At 38.2% G+C, this 21244-nt stretch overlaps 1 long non-coding RNA gene across 3 annotated transcripts in view; it reads right to left on the bottom strand.

Moving 5' to 3' along the window:
• LOC130907409 (uncharacterized) overlaps window positions 1–19118 on the bottom strand; it is a 197351-nt gene extending 178233 nt beyond the window's left edge. For all 3 annotated transcript variants that reach the window (XR_009061461.1, XR_009061460.1, XR_009061462.1), the window contains exon 1: window positions 19008–19118. This is a non-coding gene — a long non-coding RNA (uncharacterized LOC130907409). The remainder of the gene's footprint in view (window positions 1–19007) is intronic.
• Between the last annotated feature and the right edge of the window lie 2126 nt (window positions 19119–21244).

Below are 21244 nucleotides of genomic sequence, written 5' to 3'. Positions count from 1 at the left end.
ATTTTATAGCAAAGTCTTATTTTGCCTCGGCGCCCGTATTCCCTAATAGGGTAGCAATCTGTGAGCTCAGCCGCGCTAGGCAATGTAGTTTTGAACTGCTGCGTTTGGAAACATGCTGGTTGAATCACTTTATTTCGGTTATTGTTTGCTTACAATTTAGAACATTGAATGAGAATAAAAATTGAGTGGGAATAACAATTTGTCATCGACAATTGTCGTGATAGTAATTTATAAAAATGTTGAGGTGGCACATAGCCTACTGTGTGTGTGTATTGACTGGACTACATTTCCATGGGTCTGCATTATATTATTTTTTTGAATCATTCGTGTTTTGTTTTCTTAATTTTTTAATTGTTTGATTGTTTTCTTAGGATAATCAAGCCTGTTGAGTAACCAGTTGTATAAAAAAAATATTTCCATATAGTATATACAATATGGCAATAGGCCTATGATGTTTTTTTTTTTTTTAATAAAACTGGATTTTTCCATCCAGACAGAGGAGGCACACTTTAAATATATTAAAGTGAAATAGGCATCTTTGAGTCAACTTCGTGTCAAATTCAAGTATCTCGAGGCCGGGCCGAGTGTGCTCTTTTTTGGAAATCAAAATATGGTCAGCCAAGCATGTGGACTATATTAGATAGCAAATACAAAGCAAGGAAGACAAATTATGAATGGACAAAGAAAATGGCTACAGCAACTATCCGATAACAGCAAAGCTAACGTACATGTCGCTATTGTCTGTTTAAAGCAGCTAACCGGAAGGTTTGTACCTTGTTGTATTAAATATTGTCATAAATATAGTACAGGAATTGCTGAATTAGCAGCACGTTTGTGTATGAATATACTTACGGAGCAAGGAAGACATGACACTGTGTGGTTTTAAGCAAACGGAAGCAGCAAAGCTAACATGTAGCATTTTGCTATCACTGACAACAAAAAGATTAATCACCTTGTTGTGAACGTCGTTTCAAATCAATGTATATCAGGAACAGCTGGCTTATAAAGGCATTCAAGAAAAAATATAAACAAGACTATAGACCCTACTCACATGACGTCACAACCACGCCTCCGCGCTATATTGTCCGTCAACTCGTCGTGTTATCGCATTACCGCTACGTAAATTCCTCCTATTATGGCGTGTTTTTCTGCTCGTTAACATTAATAATCAAAATGGTGAAGGCGTGTGTGGCGGTTGGTTGCAATAACAGAGAAGGTAGATGGAGAGACTTGAAGTTCTACCGTATTCCGAGAGACCCGGAGAGGAGAGCGAGATGGACTGCTGCAATTCGACGAGAAAACTGGGCTCCAAACAACTACCACAGATTATGTAGTAGTCATTTTATATCTGGTAAGATGCGTTTAATATATATTTAGAGGGTTTTGGGCTGACAACCACAATTAAGATCACTGCTAGGCTAATCGGCGACAACATACAGTTTCAAATTCAAGATGCTTATTTGTTCCACCATCATTATTTTTTGAAAAATATTTAGCTGGTAACAAGTGAAAGAAGCTGGCCTCATCTATGGATCATCGGTTAAACAGGGGTGTCCAAACTTTTTGCAAAGGGGGCCAGATTTGGTGTGGTAAAAATGTGGGGGGCTACCTGGGCTGATTTACGTAGAACAATACATTTAAAGAAATTTTAGCAAGCCCTTCTGTGTGTCACATTTGCTTTATTATTATTTTTTTTTAATTCATAATTTCAACAATCTCGCCTTTGTGGCGTTCTCTTTCGACCCTCGGGCTCTTGCGAAATACTGCTGCTGTGAAATTAAATTAGCTTCAAGTTGCTATAATTTCTCGCTGCGTATCTTCCTTGTAATGTTGTACATGTCAGCGTGTCTTGTTTGGTAATATTGCGTTACATCGAACTCTTTAAAAACAGCGACTGTCTCTTTGCAAATGAGGCAGACACAGTTGTTGCGTATTTTATTGAAAAAATAGTCCAATATCCACCTATCCTTGAAGCGTCGGCCATCGCAGTCAACTTTTTTTTTTTTTTTTTTTGATTGTCGCCATTTTAGAAAATTGGAAGTAAAGGGTTACACGGGGTAATGTTGCTTAGAGTGCTGCTCTTAAAGTTTTTCCAAAGTTTCGTGAGAATAGGCTGAGTTTCTGTGGACAAGATAGTTGTAGATATCAGGGTAGCAGATGTCAGGCAGAGACGGCGAAGACAGCGGGTCGAAAAATATCGATTTAGGCATCAAATATGGATCTGGTGAATGGATAGACTGAAGCTTTTCCACGTAACGCCTTTTATGCAACACATCCAATGAGTTTACAGCGTCTGAAAGCACATGAATTGCACTATAAATTGCACGACAAATTGAAACTATTGAGAATACGGATAAACAATGACGGACAATATGGCGGCCGGATACAGCGACACGTCATTCTGTGACGTTGGTGAGTAGGGTCTATACAGTAAAGACAAAAAACCCTCTCACACACATTTATTTCATTTAAAGAAAGGTGGAACAGGAAAACTGAAAAATACTGTACAAGCACAGCTTTGGCTTTGATAGCTCTCTATGATCATTAGGAAAAAATCAGATTGTAGTCAAGTGTGCCATCTGTCTTTTTAACAGATATAATACCCTCCATCACGGAACGGATGGCGGCCGAGAGACGTCTGGAGCGAGAGTTGCAGACGTTTGGACAAGATTAGCGGCGAGGTTGCGGGGGACGTGATAAAGTAAGATTAAGACATTCCCGGCGTGTTCTCACTAAAATCGGCCTATTCATGAGCACTTAAATCATTTACATGTGATTACCTTCGCTTGGCTCAGGCATCAAACTATACATGTGAAGGAAAGAATACGGTTCCATGACAATGTCGTTGTTGATTTATATTACATCCGTTTCCAGTTCCGTCCTGTTACCTGTGAAAAGTGGTAAACGTTTTTGTGTCCGGATCCTGTCAAACATTCATCCCTTGTTAGATAGGCATCATGGGTGACCCTATCGCATTAATGTCATGTTGTGATCACACAGTATATTGCCTATACATTAGGGCGATAATCTTAAATGCCATAAGTGGATTACATTTAATCTCCTTACAGTACTATATTGGCAGATTTTCACGTACGTATATGGATTGATAGCTGCAGACAAATCCCAAGAGGAAATGGACTACATTTTACAAAGATTTATAGACGACTGCCACTCTTATAACAGTAGGCCCAGGTTTCCAAACAGCTATGGGGTAACGCGTGACTCCTCCCGTTTCCAGGCTTTTGGTTTGTCTGGCAAGCTGAAGCTCAAGGACGAACAGATAACAGACACGCACACGCTCGCTCACTTTATGCATACGTTTCCAAGACTAAATCAAACATTCATCATATTCAAGGAAAAAATGCGAGTAATTGGTTTGAAAAATGTGTCCAATGTTTGCTTTCCAAAGTGTTAACCTCTCTCACTATTGTCAGTGAATACAAAACATATGTCTAATACAAATGTACCTTAAACCTCTTGTGAATGCATGTCTGGGACTTTGTACCCTATCAACAACCAAGCGAAACCTAATGGGATTTCTCTCCTTGTACAGTGGGGCAAATAAGTATTTAATCAATCACCAATTGCGCAAGTTCTCCTACTTGAAAAAATTAGGCCTGTAATTGTCAACATGGGTAAACCTCAACCATGAGGGACAGAATGTGGAAAAAAAAAACCAGAAAATCACATTGTTTGATTTATAAAGAATTTCCTTCCAAATAAGAGTGGAAAATAAATATTTGATCACCTACAAACAAGCAAGATTTCTCGGTGTCAAAGAGGTCTAACTTCTAACGAGGTTTAACGAGGCTCCATTCGTTACCTGTATTAATGGCACCTGTTTTAACTCATTATCGTTAGAAAAGACACCTGTCTACAATCTCAGTGGGTCACACTCCACACTCCACTATGGCCAAGACCAAAGAGCTGTCGAAGGACACCAGAGACAAAATTGTAGACCTGCACCAGGCTAGGAAGACTGAATCTGCAATAGGTAAAACGCTTGGTGTAAAGAAATCAACTGTGGGAGCAATTATTAGAAAATGGAAGACATACAAGACCACTGATAATCTCCCTCGATCTGGGACTCCATGCAAGATCTCACCCCATGGCGTCAAAATGATAACAAGAACGGTGAGCAAAAATCCCAGAACCACAGGGGGGACCTAGTGAATGACCTACAGAGAGCTGGGACCACAGTAACAAAGGCTACTATCAGTAACACAATGCGCCGCCAGGGACTCAAATTCAGGCCCGTCTGCCGTTCGCTAGAGAGCATTTGGATGACCCAAAAGAGGACTGGCAGAATGTGTTATGGTCAGATGAAACCAAAATAGAACTTTTTGGTAGAAACACCGGTTCTCGTGTTTGGAGGAGAAAGAATACTGAATTGCATCCGAAGAACACCATACCCACTGCGAAGCATGGGGGTGGAAACATCATGCTTTGGGGCTGGTTTTCTGCAAAGGGACCAGGACAACTGATCTGTGTAAAGGAAAGAATGAATGGGGCCATGTATTGAAAGATTTTGAGTGAAAATCTCCTTCCATCAGCAAGGGCATTGAAGATGAGACATGCCTGGGTCTTTCAGCATGACAATGATCCTAAACACACAGCCATGGCAACAAAGGAGTGGCTTCGAAAGAAGCATTTCAAGGTCCTGGAGTGGCCTAGCCAGTCTCCAGATCTCAACCTCATAGAAAATCTGTGGAGGGAGTTGAAAGTCCGTGTTGCCCAACAACAGCCTCAAAACATCACTGCTCTAGAGGAGATCTGCATGGAGGAATGGGCCAAAATACCAGCAACAGTGTGTGAAAAGCTTATGAAGAGTTACAGAAAACGTTTGGCCTCCGTTATTGCCAACAAAGAGTATATAACAAAGTATTGAGATGAACTCTTGGTATTGACCAAATACTTATTTTCCACCGTGATTTGCTAATAAATTCTTTAAAAATCAAACAATGTGATTTTGGTGGGGTCCACATTCTGTCCCTCAAGGTTGAGGTTTACCCATGTTGACAATTACAGGTCTCTCTAATATTTTCAAGTGGGAGAACTTGCACAATTGGTGGTTGACTAAATACTTATTTGCCCCACTGTATGTGTATGTACATGGAATATATAAACACTTATGAATCAAGCAAAGATAAAACCTAACAAGCTTCACTTAACTCTTTCCACACCACGATAGATAAAAGATGGGAGATAGTCTTGAGGGACGCAACCTCATTGACATCTCCAGTAGCCCCCACACCAGCCGGCAAACCTCCCACGAGGCCTCTAGATCTCCTTTTAGCCTGGACTATCAGCGAGCCAAGTGTGGCTGTCACCAGATCCCTTCAAGACCCTCAAGGTTCTCCGGAATGGCATGTGAACCCAATTGGCAGCTTAACGGACGCGGACCACTACAAACAAGAGGCTCTCTGGGGTCATTTGGCTGACAACCTCCCCAGGGAGTGACCCCCCCAATGCCCCAATGTTCAATTTTGTGCGAGGCCAGACAGGATATCTGCAAGATAACGTAAAGTTTCAGACTTTGAAGATTACTTTAATCAGTTTAAAATCTGTTGTTATCTTAGTATGACCATGAGGTCTTGTTACCAAACTGTTTGTCATGAAATTATCAGTCAATTGTTCTTTTTGTATTTTATAACAGTACTATAGCGGCGTAACAGCATTAGCAAGCGTATTACTCTCCAGTTCTCCCGCAGGACTTCGTCATCTTCCCCCAGCAATAAACGCGTCTTGCCAGAGATAATGTCAATGTCGACGATCCGGTTTCAGAAGAAAGTGGCACAGCCCAAGTTTCCTGGAAGTGATAATGACCTCCCCTAACTCTGCAAGCTAGGCCAGCGAGCACATGCGTGGAGCGTGACGTCGGACATTGTCCCATTTGCAGGGGGTCCTCATTTTACGACGGTAACGATTTACGACTGTCGCGATTTACGAGGTTACGAGGTTGCGAATGGAGTGCGAGTGACTAGTTTAGCACAAGAAGGCAAGCTCTGTCACACATGTCTGTTATTTCATTCAAATTCCAAATTAACAACTGAATTGTTTCGGAACAAAGCATGTGCCGGTTACCGGTTTCAAAGTTTACCGTGGTATGAAAACGTCACAGTTCCAAAACCACTCAAATGTTCCATCATATCGTAGTTATGGTATTTGCTATTTGAGGTCCCAAAAATGTAGTTAGAAATCCATGGCTTGGAGCGGAAGTGCTCATCCATCCCCGTCCGTTGTTGTTCTGTCAGTGACACTACACGAGAGCTTTTCCCCCCGCAAAAAATTGACAAAAGTCGCTAGTACAGATGCCGATCGATCGGGTCCGATCACGTCATTTTCAAAGTATCGGAATCGGCAAAAAAATATCGGCCATGCCTTTTTTAAATATATATATATTTTTAATTAAATCGTTTCCTAATTGTATTTAACGTTACAGACATAATATGTTACACTCATCCAGAGTCTTTAGTTTAGGCTTAAGGTAGGGTTATCAAATTTATCCCGATAACAGCGGTAATTAATTTTTTTAAAAATGTATCACGTTAAAATATTTAACGCAATTAATGCATGCGCTGCACGACCCACTCACGCATTGTCGCGCTCAATCTGTAATGGCGCCGTTTTATCTATATAGAGAGATAAAAGGCAGCGTAAAATGAGTAGAGTGAATTTTGGCAGCCTTTGGAGCCTCTTTTAATTGGCTAAAGCCTTACAATACCTCTCCCTTCGATTAGAAATATCATGGGAAGCAATGTGGGGAAGAAAGGTAGCAACTGATCTTTTTCTTAACACCTTATGTTATTTCCAAACGCAGAGAAGATATGGCAGAAAACACAGACAAGACTGAAAAAGCAGTTTCTGCTCTTGCACCCCTCTGTAAAAGAAACTGCTGTATTTTAAGCCAAAACAACTGTTGCGTTTGATAGAACAATATGTCTATATGCTGCAATAGCAGATTCATGGCGCATGAAGCCCCAGAACTATTTTTAAATTTTTCCGTTTTACCCTGAAAACCCCCGTTTACAGACGTCGCGCAACTGCTTTTGTTTAAATCTAGCCACAAAAAGAATGTAAGTAATTATATCTATTATTCAAAATGTCTGTCATTTTAGCTTAGAATCATTAATTGATGTCTAAATTTTAGTTAAAAAAAAAAAAAAAAACGACTTCAAAAAAATTATTCACTCGCATATTTTAAACTTTTAAACGAATTACGTCACAATGAAAAATTTGGCGTCTGTAAAAAAGCCACGGATATCTACCTCATTATTATCGCTTAATTGTATTTTTGTTTGTTACTGTCGCATTTTCCCCGATATGTTAGATGATAAATAATTGATCCAAACAAACAAAAAATTTGAAAAATAACGTTTAAAAGGGTAACTATATGAAAAAGAAAATCTAAACCACTCCTTGTTGTCTGCGATTTCTGCATCGCAACCCATGTTATAACACCATGTTTCACCCATAAAATTAAAAAAAAATTCCGGCTATGGCCATTCACAGCTGTGTCTTGACTCTCAGTGATACATGCTACATGGAGTTTTTGAATCGAAACAAGGTAAGTATGCGACAATATCTCGTTAAAATTGTGGCGTCTTTAATTCTGCTCTCGCGTGTTCTCGCCTCCAATTAGGGTTTTGCTGTTTAAAAAAAAATTTTTTTTTAATGCCTTCCTGTTCAAAATGTTTGTTCCCCCAGAAAATTGAGATTTTAAGCTTTCCAATGATGTATCACACATGTATTTCGGACAATTTTGAAAGTTGGCCAAATTGAGGGTCTCAGAGCAGAACTTCAAGTCACCTGAGTGTTTTCCGCCATATATCAATTGGTAGCAATACACAAAGTCATGGTTCCACTTCCCATCATGCATTTGGGTTGAATGGCTACAGTATCATTTACTGAAAGCTCAACAAAAACACTAGATGGCAATATTTAGTCACAATATACAAAGTCACAAGTGTTTCAATCCGTGGATCCCTCTCACAGAAAGAATGTTAATAATGTAAATGCCTTCTTGAGGATTTATTGTCATAATAAACAAATACAGTACTTATGTACTCTAAGTTGAATGTATATATTCGTCCGAGTTTTATTCATTTTTTTCTTAATGCATTGCCAAAATGTATATGATCGGGAAAAAATATCGGGAATGATTGGAATTGAATCGGGAGCAAAAAAAAAAAAAAAAGCAATCGGATCGAGAAATATCGGGATCGGCAGATACTCAAACTAAAACGATCGGGATCGGATCGGGAGCAAAAAAACATGATCAGAACAACACTAGTTGCTAGTATGGGAGTACTTCAGCTACTGAAAAGAAACAGACGGCCGTGGCTAAGAGGAGGAAGGTCAGCCAATATTGACATGATGGCATCACACAGTTGGTGTAGATTTGTCAGCTGCACATCCATGATGCGAATCTCCCGTTCCATCACATCCCAAAGATGCTCTATTGGATTGAGATCTGGTGACTGTGGAGGCCATTTGAGTACGGTGAACTCATTGTCATGTTTAAGAAACCAGTCTGAGATGATTCCAGCTTTATGACATGGTGCATTACCCTGCTGAATGTAGCCATCAGAAGTTGGGTACATTGTGGTCATAAAGGGTTGGACATGGTCAGCAACAATACTCAGGTAGGGTGTGGCGTTCCAACGATGCTCAATTGGTACCAAGGGGCCCAAAGAGTGCCAAGAAAATATTCCCCACACCATTACACCACCACCTGAACTGTTGATACAAGGCAAGATGGATCCATGCTTTCATGTTGTTGACGCCAAATTCTGACCCTACCATCCGAATGTTGCAGCAGAATTCGAGACTCATCAGACCAGGCAACGTTTTTCCAATCTTCTATTGTCCAATTTCGATGAGCTTGTGCAAATTGTAGCCTTAGTTTCCTGTTCTTAGCTGAAAGGAGTGGCACCCGGCGTGGTCTTCTGCTGCTCTAGCCCATCTGCCTCACATTTCGACGTACTGTGCGTTCAGAGATGCTCTTCTGCCTACCTTGGGTAGCGGGTGGTTATTTGAGTCACTGTTGCCTTTCTATCAGCTCAAACCAGTCTGGCCATTCTCTTCTGACCTCTGGCATCAACAAGGCATTTCCGCCCACAGAACTGCCGCTCACTGGATATTTTTTCTTTTTCGGACCATTCTCTGTAAACCCTAGAGATGGTTGTGCGTTAAAATCCCAGTAGATCAGCAGTTTCTGAAATACTCAGACCAGCCCTTCTGGCACCAACAACCATGCCACGTTCAAAGTCACTTAAATCACCTTTCTTCCCCATACTGATGCTCGGTTTGAACTGCAGGAGATTGTCTTAAACCATGTCTACATGCCTAAATGCACCGAGTTGCCGCCATGTGATTGGCTGATTAGAAATTAAGTGTTAACGAGCAGTTGGACAGGTGTACCTAATAAAGTGGCCGGTGAGTGTATATATTATATATATATATATATATATATATACATACATACATACACACACACAGTATATATTTTTTTTTATTATTATTATTTATTATTTAATTTTAAAGTAATTAAAATTAAACATAGGAACTAGCTGTAAATTGCTCTCCGCCGAGTGGTTTGCCGATCGGCAAAGACAATCGACAACCCAGCCATCCAGGGGTTTGCCATGTGAAATGATGCGGGCTAGTTGTGTGTGATTTTCCGCTTCGAAGACTTTGAAACATCACTCGGCTCAGGTTAGCACGTTGGCTACATGTCACGCCTCTTGGTTTGTGTACATTCTCCGAAGCCGGGGAAGGGAAATGACATAAGCCCGATTTAGGTGGCATAAAATATCGTTCGGGAGGTGCGACGGTAAAGGTGAAGTCGACAGTTTTGACCATTATGGAGTAATTTTGCCATGTCGTTTAGAATATATGGATTTTTATTATTTCATATTCCATTTAGCACAAGACTTATTTGTCATGACCATGCCATTTATTTAGCTATTGGGGAAAAATACTTGGATGAAAATAATACCTGTAAAAATATTGGAGAAGAGAGACAGAAACAATGATATTTTGCGGCTCTCCTCGTCACGTTTTCCTCGTTCTGAATAATTCCCCCTCAAAGGGCTGACTGGTCCTTCTCAAGCCATTTATTTAGCTATTGGGGAAAAATACTGGGATAAAAAGAATATCCTGTAAAAATATTGGAGTAGAGGGACTGAAACAATGACATTTTGCGGCTCTCTTTGTCGCGTTTTCCTCGTGAATAATTCCTCTCAATGGACAGCATACTGAATCAGAAGAAATCGTGACTCCGTTGACGTCATCCACCTGTTGGGGACACTAGAGCCCTATAATGGTAGGCGTGGCTAACCGGCAAATTAAAAGACTAATTTCTCGTCATCTCCGCTTTATAAATTGTTGTATATAGTCGAATCGTCTCAAAATATTATTCTAATTCACATAATAATCCTATTTTAGACTTTTTTTCTCCTGTCGTACGCACTTTAAGGTTATCATACCGTCAAAATCTCATAACGGCACATGCCTAGTTGGAACCAAACTAGGTAGACACTGGCGGTGTTCCACAAGGCTCTATATTAAAACCACATTTTTTACATTCTAAATCTCACAATTACTTCCTGTTACAGAAAAAAAAATATGGCATGACTCAACCCCCGCCAAAGCACCAGTTGCGTGAGAAAACGTGAACAATGTTCAGAATTATTCAGGATTTACCCTAATCCATACCGGCTCAAAATTACACCTACAAGCACTATAAACACTAGATGTTTGCCCAAATCTTTGCGCTGATTGTTCTAAAAAGTATTTTGACGTGACAAGGCCAAGCCTTATTACCATCTTGTTCGTCATCATGATTGACTGCAGCTGTTAGTTTCTCTTTGCCAGCATTAAAAAAAGTTTGTTTTGATAACATTCATTGGCTTGACCAACACTCTAAACAATGGAAAACCTAATAACACAATAAAGATCTAAGAGGAGAATTAGATATTCACACCAGTTGGGAGGTTTCTGAAAATAATTGTGCATAAATTTGAGTTAGTACTTGTCACCACTTCGCCAAAGAAGAAGACAAACTGTATTGGATGAAAGGAAATTGGTGTGGATGTTTAGGAACAGATCAACCCCAATTATTATTTTTCAACATATAATCATTCCACCCTGGAAAAGGAATGGCTTAAATAAACAAAGCTCCAAAAGAATACAAGAATCATGCCCAGAATTAGCATGCGTGTAACATCTGACTACAGCCAGCTGAACGCATGTTCTTCATTTGAAAAACTAATTGAGGTTTTTCATGTATTTTGACAATTCCGATGTTTTACTTCTACTACTTCAGAGCTTCCATTTCTTTGTCATTGTTTGGCTTTGCTCGCATTTCTTCATAATAAATAAACCATGTTAAGCCTTCCATCATAGTTAATAATTCAATTCCATCATATATATGATGCCCTCTGCGGTCTGCTCTTCCTTTGGCTATCTGGCGAAATGACTTCGATTCATTTTTAATGAAAGTGAGAGAAGTATATATCTTGAAATAATATTATAAGGTTAAAGATTTTTTTCTTTTTTGGGGGGCGACTTAACTCGTCTTAAAGGGACAGACAACAAAGTGTATAAATGATATTCATGTTGTGGAATGACAATAAAAGGGGTTCTATTCTATTCTATTCACATGACCATTATGTGTGGGGATAAACAGATTTTAAGGGGGGGCCAGGACACCCTGGTGGCTGAAAAGTGTCATTGCATGAAATTGACTTTCCTATATAGATATATATATATATATATATATATATATATATATATATATATATATATATATATATATATATATATATATAAGCTGTAAAGCAATAAAACTGCAACATAAATGAATAAAATGAACAAAAAAATAATATATTTATAATGGATCAAAATAATTTTTCTAGCACCTTAGACGTTCATTTGCTTTGCATATGATGTACCCCCCCCCCCCAAAAAAAATAGGGGAGGGCAACTGTATTTTTCCAATTTCTTTTTTTTTTTTTTTTTTGATTGACGAGATTTTTTTTTGATTGAAGCAACTTTTTTGGGGGATTGAATGATTTAGACACAAATGTCCTACCCATATGGCCCAAACACAAAAAGGATTGCTTCAATCAAAGAAAACTTTTTCAATGAAAAATGAGGTGTTCAAATGCAAATTTTTCAATCTCAAATATTTTTTCGTAATAAAAAATGTTTTCTATGAATCAAATTTTTCTTTTTGATTGAAGTGATTTTTCTTTTTGGAAATCTATTTTTTGAAACAACTTATTTTTTTGGATTGATTTTTTTTTTTGTGTGCCCCAAACACATATCAGCATTACTTCAATCAAAAAGTTGCTTCAATCCAAAAAAAAAATGAAACTAAGGAAAAATAGCTTTCACATGCATTTTTTTGTTTCAAATTTATTTTTGCATTCAAATGTTTTGTTTTTATTATTATTATTATTATTATTATTAAAGGGACTTATTTTTTATTGAATATAAATATTCTGATTGAAGCAACTTTTTTTTTTTTGATTGAATAGTAAAGACACATATATCTACCTCCATATGGCTCCACCCAGGGGATACAATTTTTGACTGGGGTAACTACATTGGCACAACACAGGCGGGCGTGCCATAATCAATGGATGACGATGTTGGTGAAAAGTATTGCCTAAGCAGCATGATTTAGAATTCCCCTCAAGAATGTTAGGAAACAAAATAAACGCTCATTGTCAACTTATTATTGTAAATATTCTTGTCAGTTAATTTTATTGCTGACACTGCTTTTCAGGGTCATCAACATGTTGTGCCCCCCCTGCCTCAAAAGTCAAACTCCGCCTATGTGTGTGGGGAAAACTGCGTGTACTCAGAAGCGCAAAAGTGCATGAAACCTCTAATTTTGCCGATGCAGTATGCATTCTCAATGTGTAGGTGGCAGCACCCCCAAAACTTGATACCTGCATGTAACCCTTCCCTTCTGTAGTTTCCTCTTTCGTTCTAGTTAAATTACAATATGGTAAAGCGCATCAGGCAAAATAATTTTTTGTGGACCGACAAGAGGTGGGTAGAGTAGCCAAAACTTCTACTTAAGTAAGAGTAGCGTTATTTTAAAATAATATTACACAAGTAAAAGTAGTCATCCAAAAAATGTACTCAGTACAAGTGAAAAGGTATTTGGTGAAAAGAATACTCATGTAATGAGTGACACTGTGAGTAACTGCTTACATTTTGGTTTGATTTTTTGTAAACAGCACAAAGTTATCTATATGAACTGTTGTTATAATGATACTGTACAATAACCCATTACATACCTACATTAAGCCTAAGAATTTTTTTTAAAATTCCTACAAGAGAAAAAATATGACAGAAGTGAAGCATTATTCGTCAAAAGAGCATGAGTGCCCTCTAGTGGAGAAAATAGTTCCTAGTTTGAATTGTGACTAATTTTCTCATAGTTACTATTATCAAATTAAAAGGGTCATATCTCCGGTTTTCCGTTTTCATTCGGTGCCAAATAAAAACTGGGAGAGGTTTAAATCCGCACTTTAGACTCACGTTGAGGGCAGCACTCTATGTCAGATACTTCATTTTTTACGGTGCTTTAAAGACGCCACATGATTGAACAGGCTGGCGTGATCATAGCACGGCAAGATAGGGGTAATGGAGTCATGTGATTATTGTTGCGATGTCTCATTGGTGAAATTGGTAGAGGTACTCTTGACATCACTGGCAAAAAAAATGAAAAAAAAATCTAATATGTAGAATAAAGAGGGAATATGTAACGACTCTTGTGTAGCCCGAAGTAGTGGAGTAGGAGTAGCATTTTTTCTTCACAAATATACTCAAGTAAAAAGTATGGCTTAGTAAAACTACTCATAGAAGTACACTTTTCTCAAAAAGGTACTCAAGTGAATTTAGCGGAGTACATTTAACGTGTTACTACCAGTGTTGTTAATCTTACTGAAAAAAAGTAATTAATTATAGTTACAAATTACTTCTCCCAAAAAGTAATTGCGTTACTAACTCAATTACCTGAACGTAAGAGTAATCAGTTACTTGGCAAAGTAATTGGTGATAATTACTTTTTTTTTTTCCCTCAAAAAAAAAAAAAAAAAAAAAAAACATTGGCCACACTATGTGAAGTTTTTTGTGGAGGTTTTTGGTACAATTGGCCCGAGCCCAATTCTTTACCCTAATTTACCCTTTACCCTGAATCAACTGTTAAAAGTTGTTAAAATTGCTCCCATTATTGCATTAGTTCCCTTCTCTCTACTTTCGACATATGAAAGTTTTAAAACTGTTTCATCATTTAAAGATAGATTCAAGTCAAGATTTTGCCGATTTAGAAGTATTTTAGATAAAAAGTTACTTAGGTTCGCGAGGAAGGTTCTCTACAACAGAGCCGTCCTAAAAAGCCTACTGCTTTAAGATGGCGGCTGTCATTTTGCATCTAGTTATATCTATATACAGTACATGTGATATCTACCATGTCTACCATAACATGCGGGCGTAGTTTGTCCGGCTATCGGCTACAACATGTATTATTGGAGCTACCTAGCATCGCGTTTGCTCGGCGTCACAACTTTCTTGCCTCCTCCCCGCTCCTGCTCTGCTCTGTCGTCTCGGTGAGTCCGTCTCCCTCAGACTTTTCGACCAATATAGTAACGCATAGTAACGCATGCCTTTCCGTCCTCAGTAACAGTAACGGCGTTGCCAAGATGAGAAAAGTAATTAATTAGATTACCCACTACTGAAAAAAATAACGCCGTTAGTAACGCCGTTATATTGTAACGCCGTTATTAACAACACTGGTTACTACCCATCTCTGGACCGAAGAGCCTAGATTCATGAATATTAAACAAAACGCAGTTAGGCCATGTACGCGTGCAATGACATCATCAAAATCTTTATTCCCTTCACTGACAAAAATATTGGAGTATTATCGCCACCTACTGTTCCGGAGTATGGAAGTCAGTTGTCACCCAAAACTCTGGAAGGAGTTTTCAACTTTTGTGTTTTCAGCCCCTTAAAACGCAATCACCGTGTAAAAGATAGGGCTCTCTGGAAAAGTTTTTGCGTTGTCAATCCCGTTGACATTGTCGTGTAAACCAGGAGTCCCCATCCAACGGGCAGTGGACCGGTACCGGTCCGTGGCGCATTTGCTACCAGGCCGCACAGAAATAATATTTTATTAACGACCGCATTCTGGCCGAATTAACTTTGGCCTGTGCCCCTGCTTAGCACATCAATATCCCTGTCTACTCTAGATATAATACTACAGTATAGATTAGAACGTCATCATAGAAATCCATTGATTGGACTGCAATTAGGACATCTAGTTTTGTATATATAATATATCTATGTGCGCTTGTCCTCCATAATAACGTATGACTAAGCCCCGGGCGCAGCACATTTGTTCGCCCACACTAGCGAAAATGACTGGAAAACAGACGTCTTTGGAGAGATTTTTTTATGGCGAAAAAGGGCACCTGACGAGCCAGAAGATGAGCCTATAAACTCAAAGACCCACGAACTGCGAAAGAGTGGATTCGTGACCCGTTTGTGAATAAACCGAGTGATTCGAGCATGTCCTTGCAACAGGAGGATCAGCTTGTAGAGATCGCATATGACGGTGACCCTTAAACGTACATTTGAGACAATTAAAGTCATTCCGGAATATCCTGAAAACGCTACGAGAACACTGAAAACCTTGCTACAATTTCCAACATCGCATCTTTGTGAAGCGTGCTTCTTAGTTAATGCTAAACGACATGGCGAAGGCGTTAACGGTGAGCTAGCAGTGTGCAGCTAACATGGCAGGATGGGTCTGAGGAGAACTTTTGTCCATCCACGATCAAACGTTAGGGTATATTCCTTTCTTTCAAAAAAGTGTGTAGTGTTTACTTTGGAATCGCTGCATTCGCGGCCATTTTTAATGTTACGCGCATGCGCAGAACCGCATAGTTGTAGTTTTTGATGGGTTGCAAAATTTGTCAAAACACCAGTCCGTGGAAAAAAAGACCCAAATCACACCGGTCCATGGTGCAAAAAAGGTTGGGGACCCCTGGTGTGAACGGCCCCTTAAATTTCGCAATGAACAACTAGTAATGAAAACACCTGAATCAAAAAAAACAAACAAAAAAAAAACTAGCGCTGTCAAATTTATAGCGTTAACGGGCGGTAATTTTTTTTTTTTAATTCATCACGTTAAAATATTTGACGCAATTAACGCATGCATGGGATGACCCGATCATGCGCTGCCTCAAACAGTTTACAATGACACCGTTTTCACACATTGAGAGCGAAAAGGCAGACAAATGCGAGTGGACACAGGCGTCCATTGGACCGCGCCTTTTATTGGCGTAAGCTTTGGCAACTCTTTCACAACAATTATAAGTATTGTGGCGAACGGCGTGGGGAAGCATGTCAGGAGACAATTTTTTTCTTAACTCGCTTAATTGATCACAACGCAGAACATACTGTATACCCTTTGCAGCCACCACTGACAGTCATGGTTGCCCAACTTCCCATCATGCATTTGGGTGGAACAGTTAAATCGCTACAGTATCATTTAGTGAAAGCACAACAAAAATATCATTCCTATTCCTCACAGGAGACGATATTTTTCTTAACACGCCTAATTGAACACAACGCAGAACATACTGTATACAATTTGCAGCCACCACTGACAGTCATGGTTGCTCAACTTCCCATCATGCATTTGGGCGGAACAGTTAAGTCGCTACAGTATCATTTAGTGAAAGCACAACAAAAATAATATTCCTATCCCTCAAAAAAATGGTTCACAAAAAGAAAAGTGCTCAATGCGAAGACAACTGGCATTCCCAATCAAAATAGCTATGCAAAATACACATAAAACTTATTAAGACTTTGCCTTGGCTAGATCTCTAATTAATTTAAAACTCGCCATTGACACCTTGTGGTGTATTTCAATCACCACCTTCCGTAGTTAAAGACACTTAAATATGACACCAAAAAAAAGTTTTTACTCTTCCGTTTTGATAGTAAAATATATTGCAAGAGAGCAATTGACCGTTTATTTCGAATTATACGCCCTTTATCAATTCTGTTGGGCTAAAAAAAAAGTCACTGTACGTATAGTGAGAGAACAGAAACTTAGAAAAATATCGGGTCACAAGCATAGGCGGAGTTTAACTTTTGGGGCAGTGGGGGCACAACACGTTGATGACCCCGAAACACAGTGTCAGCAATAAAATTAACTTACAAGAATATTTATAATAAGAGGTTGAAAATGACTGTTTGCCATCGTTCTTGAGGGGAATTCTTAAATCAGGCTGCTGGCAGGACAGCTATACTTTTCGCCAAGATGATCATCCATTGAATATGGTACGCCCGCCGGTGTCGGGCCAATGTAGTTACCTCAGTCAAAAATTGTATCCCCTGGGCGGAGCCATATGGAGGTAGATTTGTGTCTTCATTATTCGTTCAATCAAAAAAAAAAGTTGCGTCAATCAAAATATATATTTTCAATGAAAAAAAAGTCACTTCAAAAAAAAAAAAAAAAAGTGTTTGAATGCAAACATAAATTTGAAACTAAAAAAAATGCATTTGATTTATATATATATATATATATATATATTTTTTTTTTTGATCGAAGTCAAATTTTTTTTATTGAAGCAACTTTTTTGATTGAAGTAATGTTGTTTTGTGTTCGGGCATCATTTTTTGCTAGGACATTTGTCTTTATTATTCAATCAAAAAATAAGTTACTTCATACAAAAAAATATATATATTTTCAAAACAAAAATCACTTCAATCAAAAAAAAAGAAAAATTTCAATCCTAGAAAAAAGAATGCGAAAAAATATTTGAGACTCAAAAATTTGCATTTGGACACTTCATTTTTCATTTTAAAAAAGTTTTGATTTTAGCAATTCTTTTTGTGTTTGGGCCATATTATGGGTAGGAAATGTGTGTCTAAAGCATTCAATCACCCAAAAAGTTGCTTAAATCAAAAAAAAAAATTTAAAAAAGTATTTTCAATCAAAGAAAAAAAATCATTTGAAAAATAAAATTGCACTCCCCTATTTTTTAGTTTGGAAACTAATATGCAAAGCAAATGACCGTCTAAGGTGCTAGTCACATGATCTGTTCGAAAAAAAAATTCGACTCGTTATAAAATATCTTTTTTGTTCATTTCATTCATTTTTGTTGTTTTCTTGCTTTACAACTTTTATATATAGGAAAGTCAGTTACATGCAATGCCACTTTCCGCCCCCCCCCCCCTTAAACTCCGTTTATGGTCACAAGGCTTTTTCGATAAACTATCATCAGTGGAAAATTGCCCGAAATTTTTGGAACGTGATTTTGTGGAAAAAAAAAAAAAAAAAAAAACTGCAACGGAAACGCAGTTACTGATAGACTAGACGTGATAGGAGTATTAATGACGTTATGGGAAAGTGCAGGCAATTTACAAAATACTAGTACCATTAGCAATAAAATGGCTGCCACCACTTAAAATGGTCACTTCCTGGAAATACTGGAATTTGTTTACATTGTTCTTCTCCAACATATCAGAAAAATGAAATTGTCTTTTTTCCACCCAGTTCTTTAAATTCTTTTGTGTTACCATAAACCTATTAGCATAATGCTAATATAATAAATAGGAACTCTTCTACTCCTCTATGTTACTGTCAGTGCTTCTCTACTGGGATGCACATGATAAAGATGTTTTCCATGTAACTTGTTGGCTCCTATTGGAAGGCAATAGACCGCTAATCCATTCTAACAGGGAGGGTTGGCAGCAAACCAGTTAAAATAGATTGAAGTCTATCGCCATCTATAGTACTGAAACAATCACTCACTGCTAGCAACTGATTTTTTATTGCGGTCTGCCGGTAATTGTGACATAGCATCATAAAGTGATGTAGCACTGTTGCCAGGGAAGGTCCGCTGGCCTTGGACCCGTGACTAAATGGTATGTGTTTATTTACATTCTGCTGCATCGTCAAAAATACCCACCAGTTGGTTTGGGGCTGTAAAGTTTAGCGGCGCGCATCGTCATCGTCGTGCCGTGTCTTCGCTCATGCGTCATTACTTGCTTATTGGCTAGCGGGTGATCCGGGCGTCTCGGTATTTGACCTGGAAATAAACGCAGCTCTCTCTGATGTAACAGTGGTAGCGATGAAATCTTGCATCATCCACTGTGGGATGATGCAAGATGACAACATGTGTTTTAGGAACGTAGATGTGTTTTCTGGTGCGATTTGATTTCGGTTGCCATGGTTGGATGCCAAGAAAGTGCGTGTGTGTGTTTTAGTGAGAGACAGGTGGCTGTAATGACCAAGTAAATATTTGAACCTGGCGAACAGCAAGTCCTGCAATGTTACGTAGTCAGATTTTCCACAGGTATCGGAACCCTGAAGACTCATTATTGCTTACCTAAGCACTGTGAGGGCTAGGTGACCTGGCAAAAAAAAAATGATCATGACTTGTTCTTCATATCGTCCGATCTCGATTATTATGACAATTTTTTTTAACTTGAGGAAATACGCTCACACATCATCGCGGAAATCGACCTTGTCTCAGACAAGCACAATATTCACAACATTTCAATTCTACTTGCCAACTTCCCATGTGTGGAATGTCGGCAATTTACACAAGTGACAGATCGGCATTTTTGTCCTCCGGCCCACTCTGAAATGAACAATAGGCGCTTTTTATGACATTCACCTCAGAGCGCTGGAGGGACGGATTAGAACGAGCCGTTTCGTCAAAGTGCGCAATGGGAATTATAGGGTGTTCCATTTGATAAAGATAAGATGTTGTCCTGAAGTCACTCTGTTGATATTTTTGGTTATGTGCTTAACTCACTTCTTCCATCTTTTTTTCTCCTTTTTCTTAATTAAAATATATAAATAAAAATAAGTACAAAGAGAATATTTACTGTTTATTTCTTTTTTTTCAACCTAGTATTATTACTATACACTAGTATTATTTTTATTTTTTTATTTTTTTAACCCTTACCGAGCACTCATTTAACTAATTTGCTGCCATTCACTCACTGCGCTAGACATGCGATCTATTTTGACTGGGAGGGGCTGATTAAAATATGTTAAAATGTTTATAGAGACCTTTTTTTTTTTTAATTATTATTATACTTTGGGGGGGGGGTGAAAAAACATGTTTTATATGTATCTAGTTCCAATGCTAAATCTGAATAAATACATTGAACACGCACAAAAAAATAAATGTTTTTTGGGGGGGAGATGGGGGGGGCGCTTCTTCGCGGTTTTTCACTTACTGCGGCGGGTTCTGGACCCCATTAACTGCGAAAAACGAGGGATCACTGTATTTGCTCTGTTGATATTTTAGCCTAATTCAGTGCTTTCTTCTGGGTTTTTTCTTAATAGAAAATTTAAAATAGAGAGCATTGGCTGTTTTAAATTTTTTTTTTTTTTTATTTTAGATTTTAAAAAATTAAAAATTAAAATAAATACTATTCATAAAAGACAACATCTGTTCCTATTTACCGCTTTCATCCTGAACTACAGAAATCAAAATAGTGTTTTCCTTTTTGTCATTTAAAATATTGAAGTTTTTATCATTAAAAATACATGAAAATATTTACCATTCCCATCGTCATTTTTATCACAAAAAAATGTACCAAAAAATATTTCCATTAAAAAAGATAAAAATAAACTGAATTTTGACCATTTTTGGGTCAACGTTGCTAATCGACTATCAAAACAGTTGCCGATTCATTTGAAATTCAATTGTCGATTCATCGTAGCAGCCCTATTTTGCACACATATAAACGACAGCTTTCTACAGGCAACATCTTACCACCCTCAAGTGGTCACCACATTTAAATGACCTTACGGGTTAAAATAAGAATAAAATCTCATTGACAAATGAATGTAGTTCTAGTATGTCCTGATATACAGTGGTTTGAAAAAGTATCTGAACCTTTTCCAAATTTCTTACATTTCTGCATAAAATCACCATCATCTGATCTCTGTCAAAATCACACAGATGAAAATATAGTGTCTGCTTCAACTAAAACCAACCCAAAATTTGTTGTTTTAATTTTTTTAATGAGGATAGAATGTAAACAATGACTGAAGTGGGAAAAATAGGTCAGGAGTGGCCGTCCACCAAAGATGACGCCAAGAGTTCAGCGCAGAATACTCAGAGAGGTAAAAAAAAAAAAAGAACCCTAGAGTGTCTGCTAAAGACTTACAGAAATCACTGGCACA

Source organism: Corythoichthys intestinalis, chromosome 19 (assembly GCF_030265065.1).
Source record: "Corythoichthys intestinalis isolate RoL2023-P3 chromosome 19, ASM3026506v1, whole genome shotgun sequence".
Taxonomy (NCBI): domain Eukaryota; kingdom Metazoa; phylum Chordata; class Actinopteri; order Syngnathiformes; family Syngnathidae; genus Corythoichthys; species Corythoichthys intestinalis.
The sequence above is the reverse complement of the archived record's forward strand: the minus strand, read 5'-3'. Positions and strand labels throughout refer to the sequence as shown.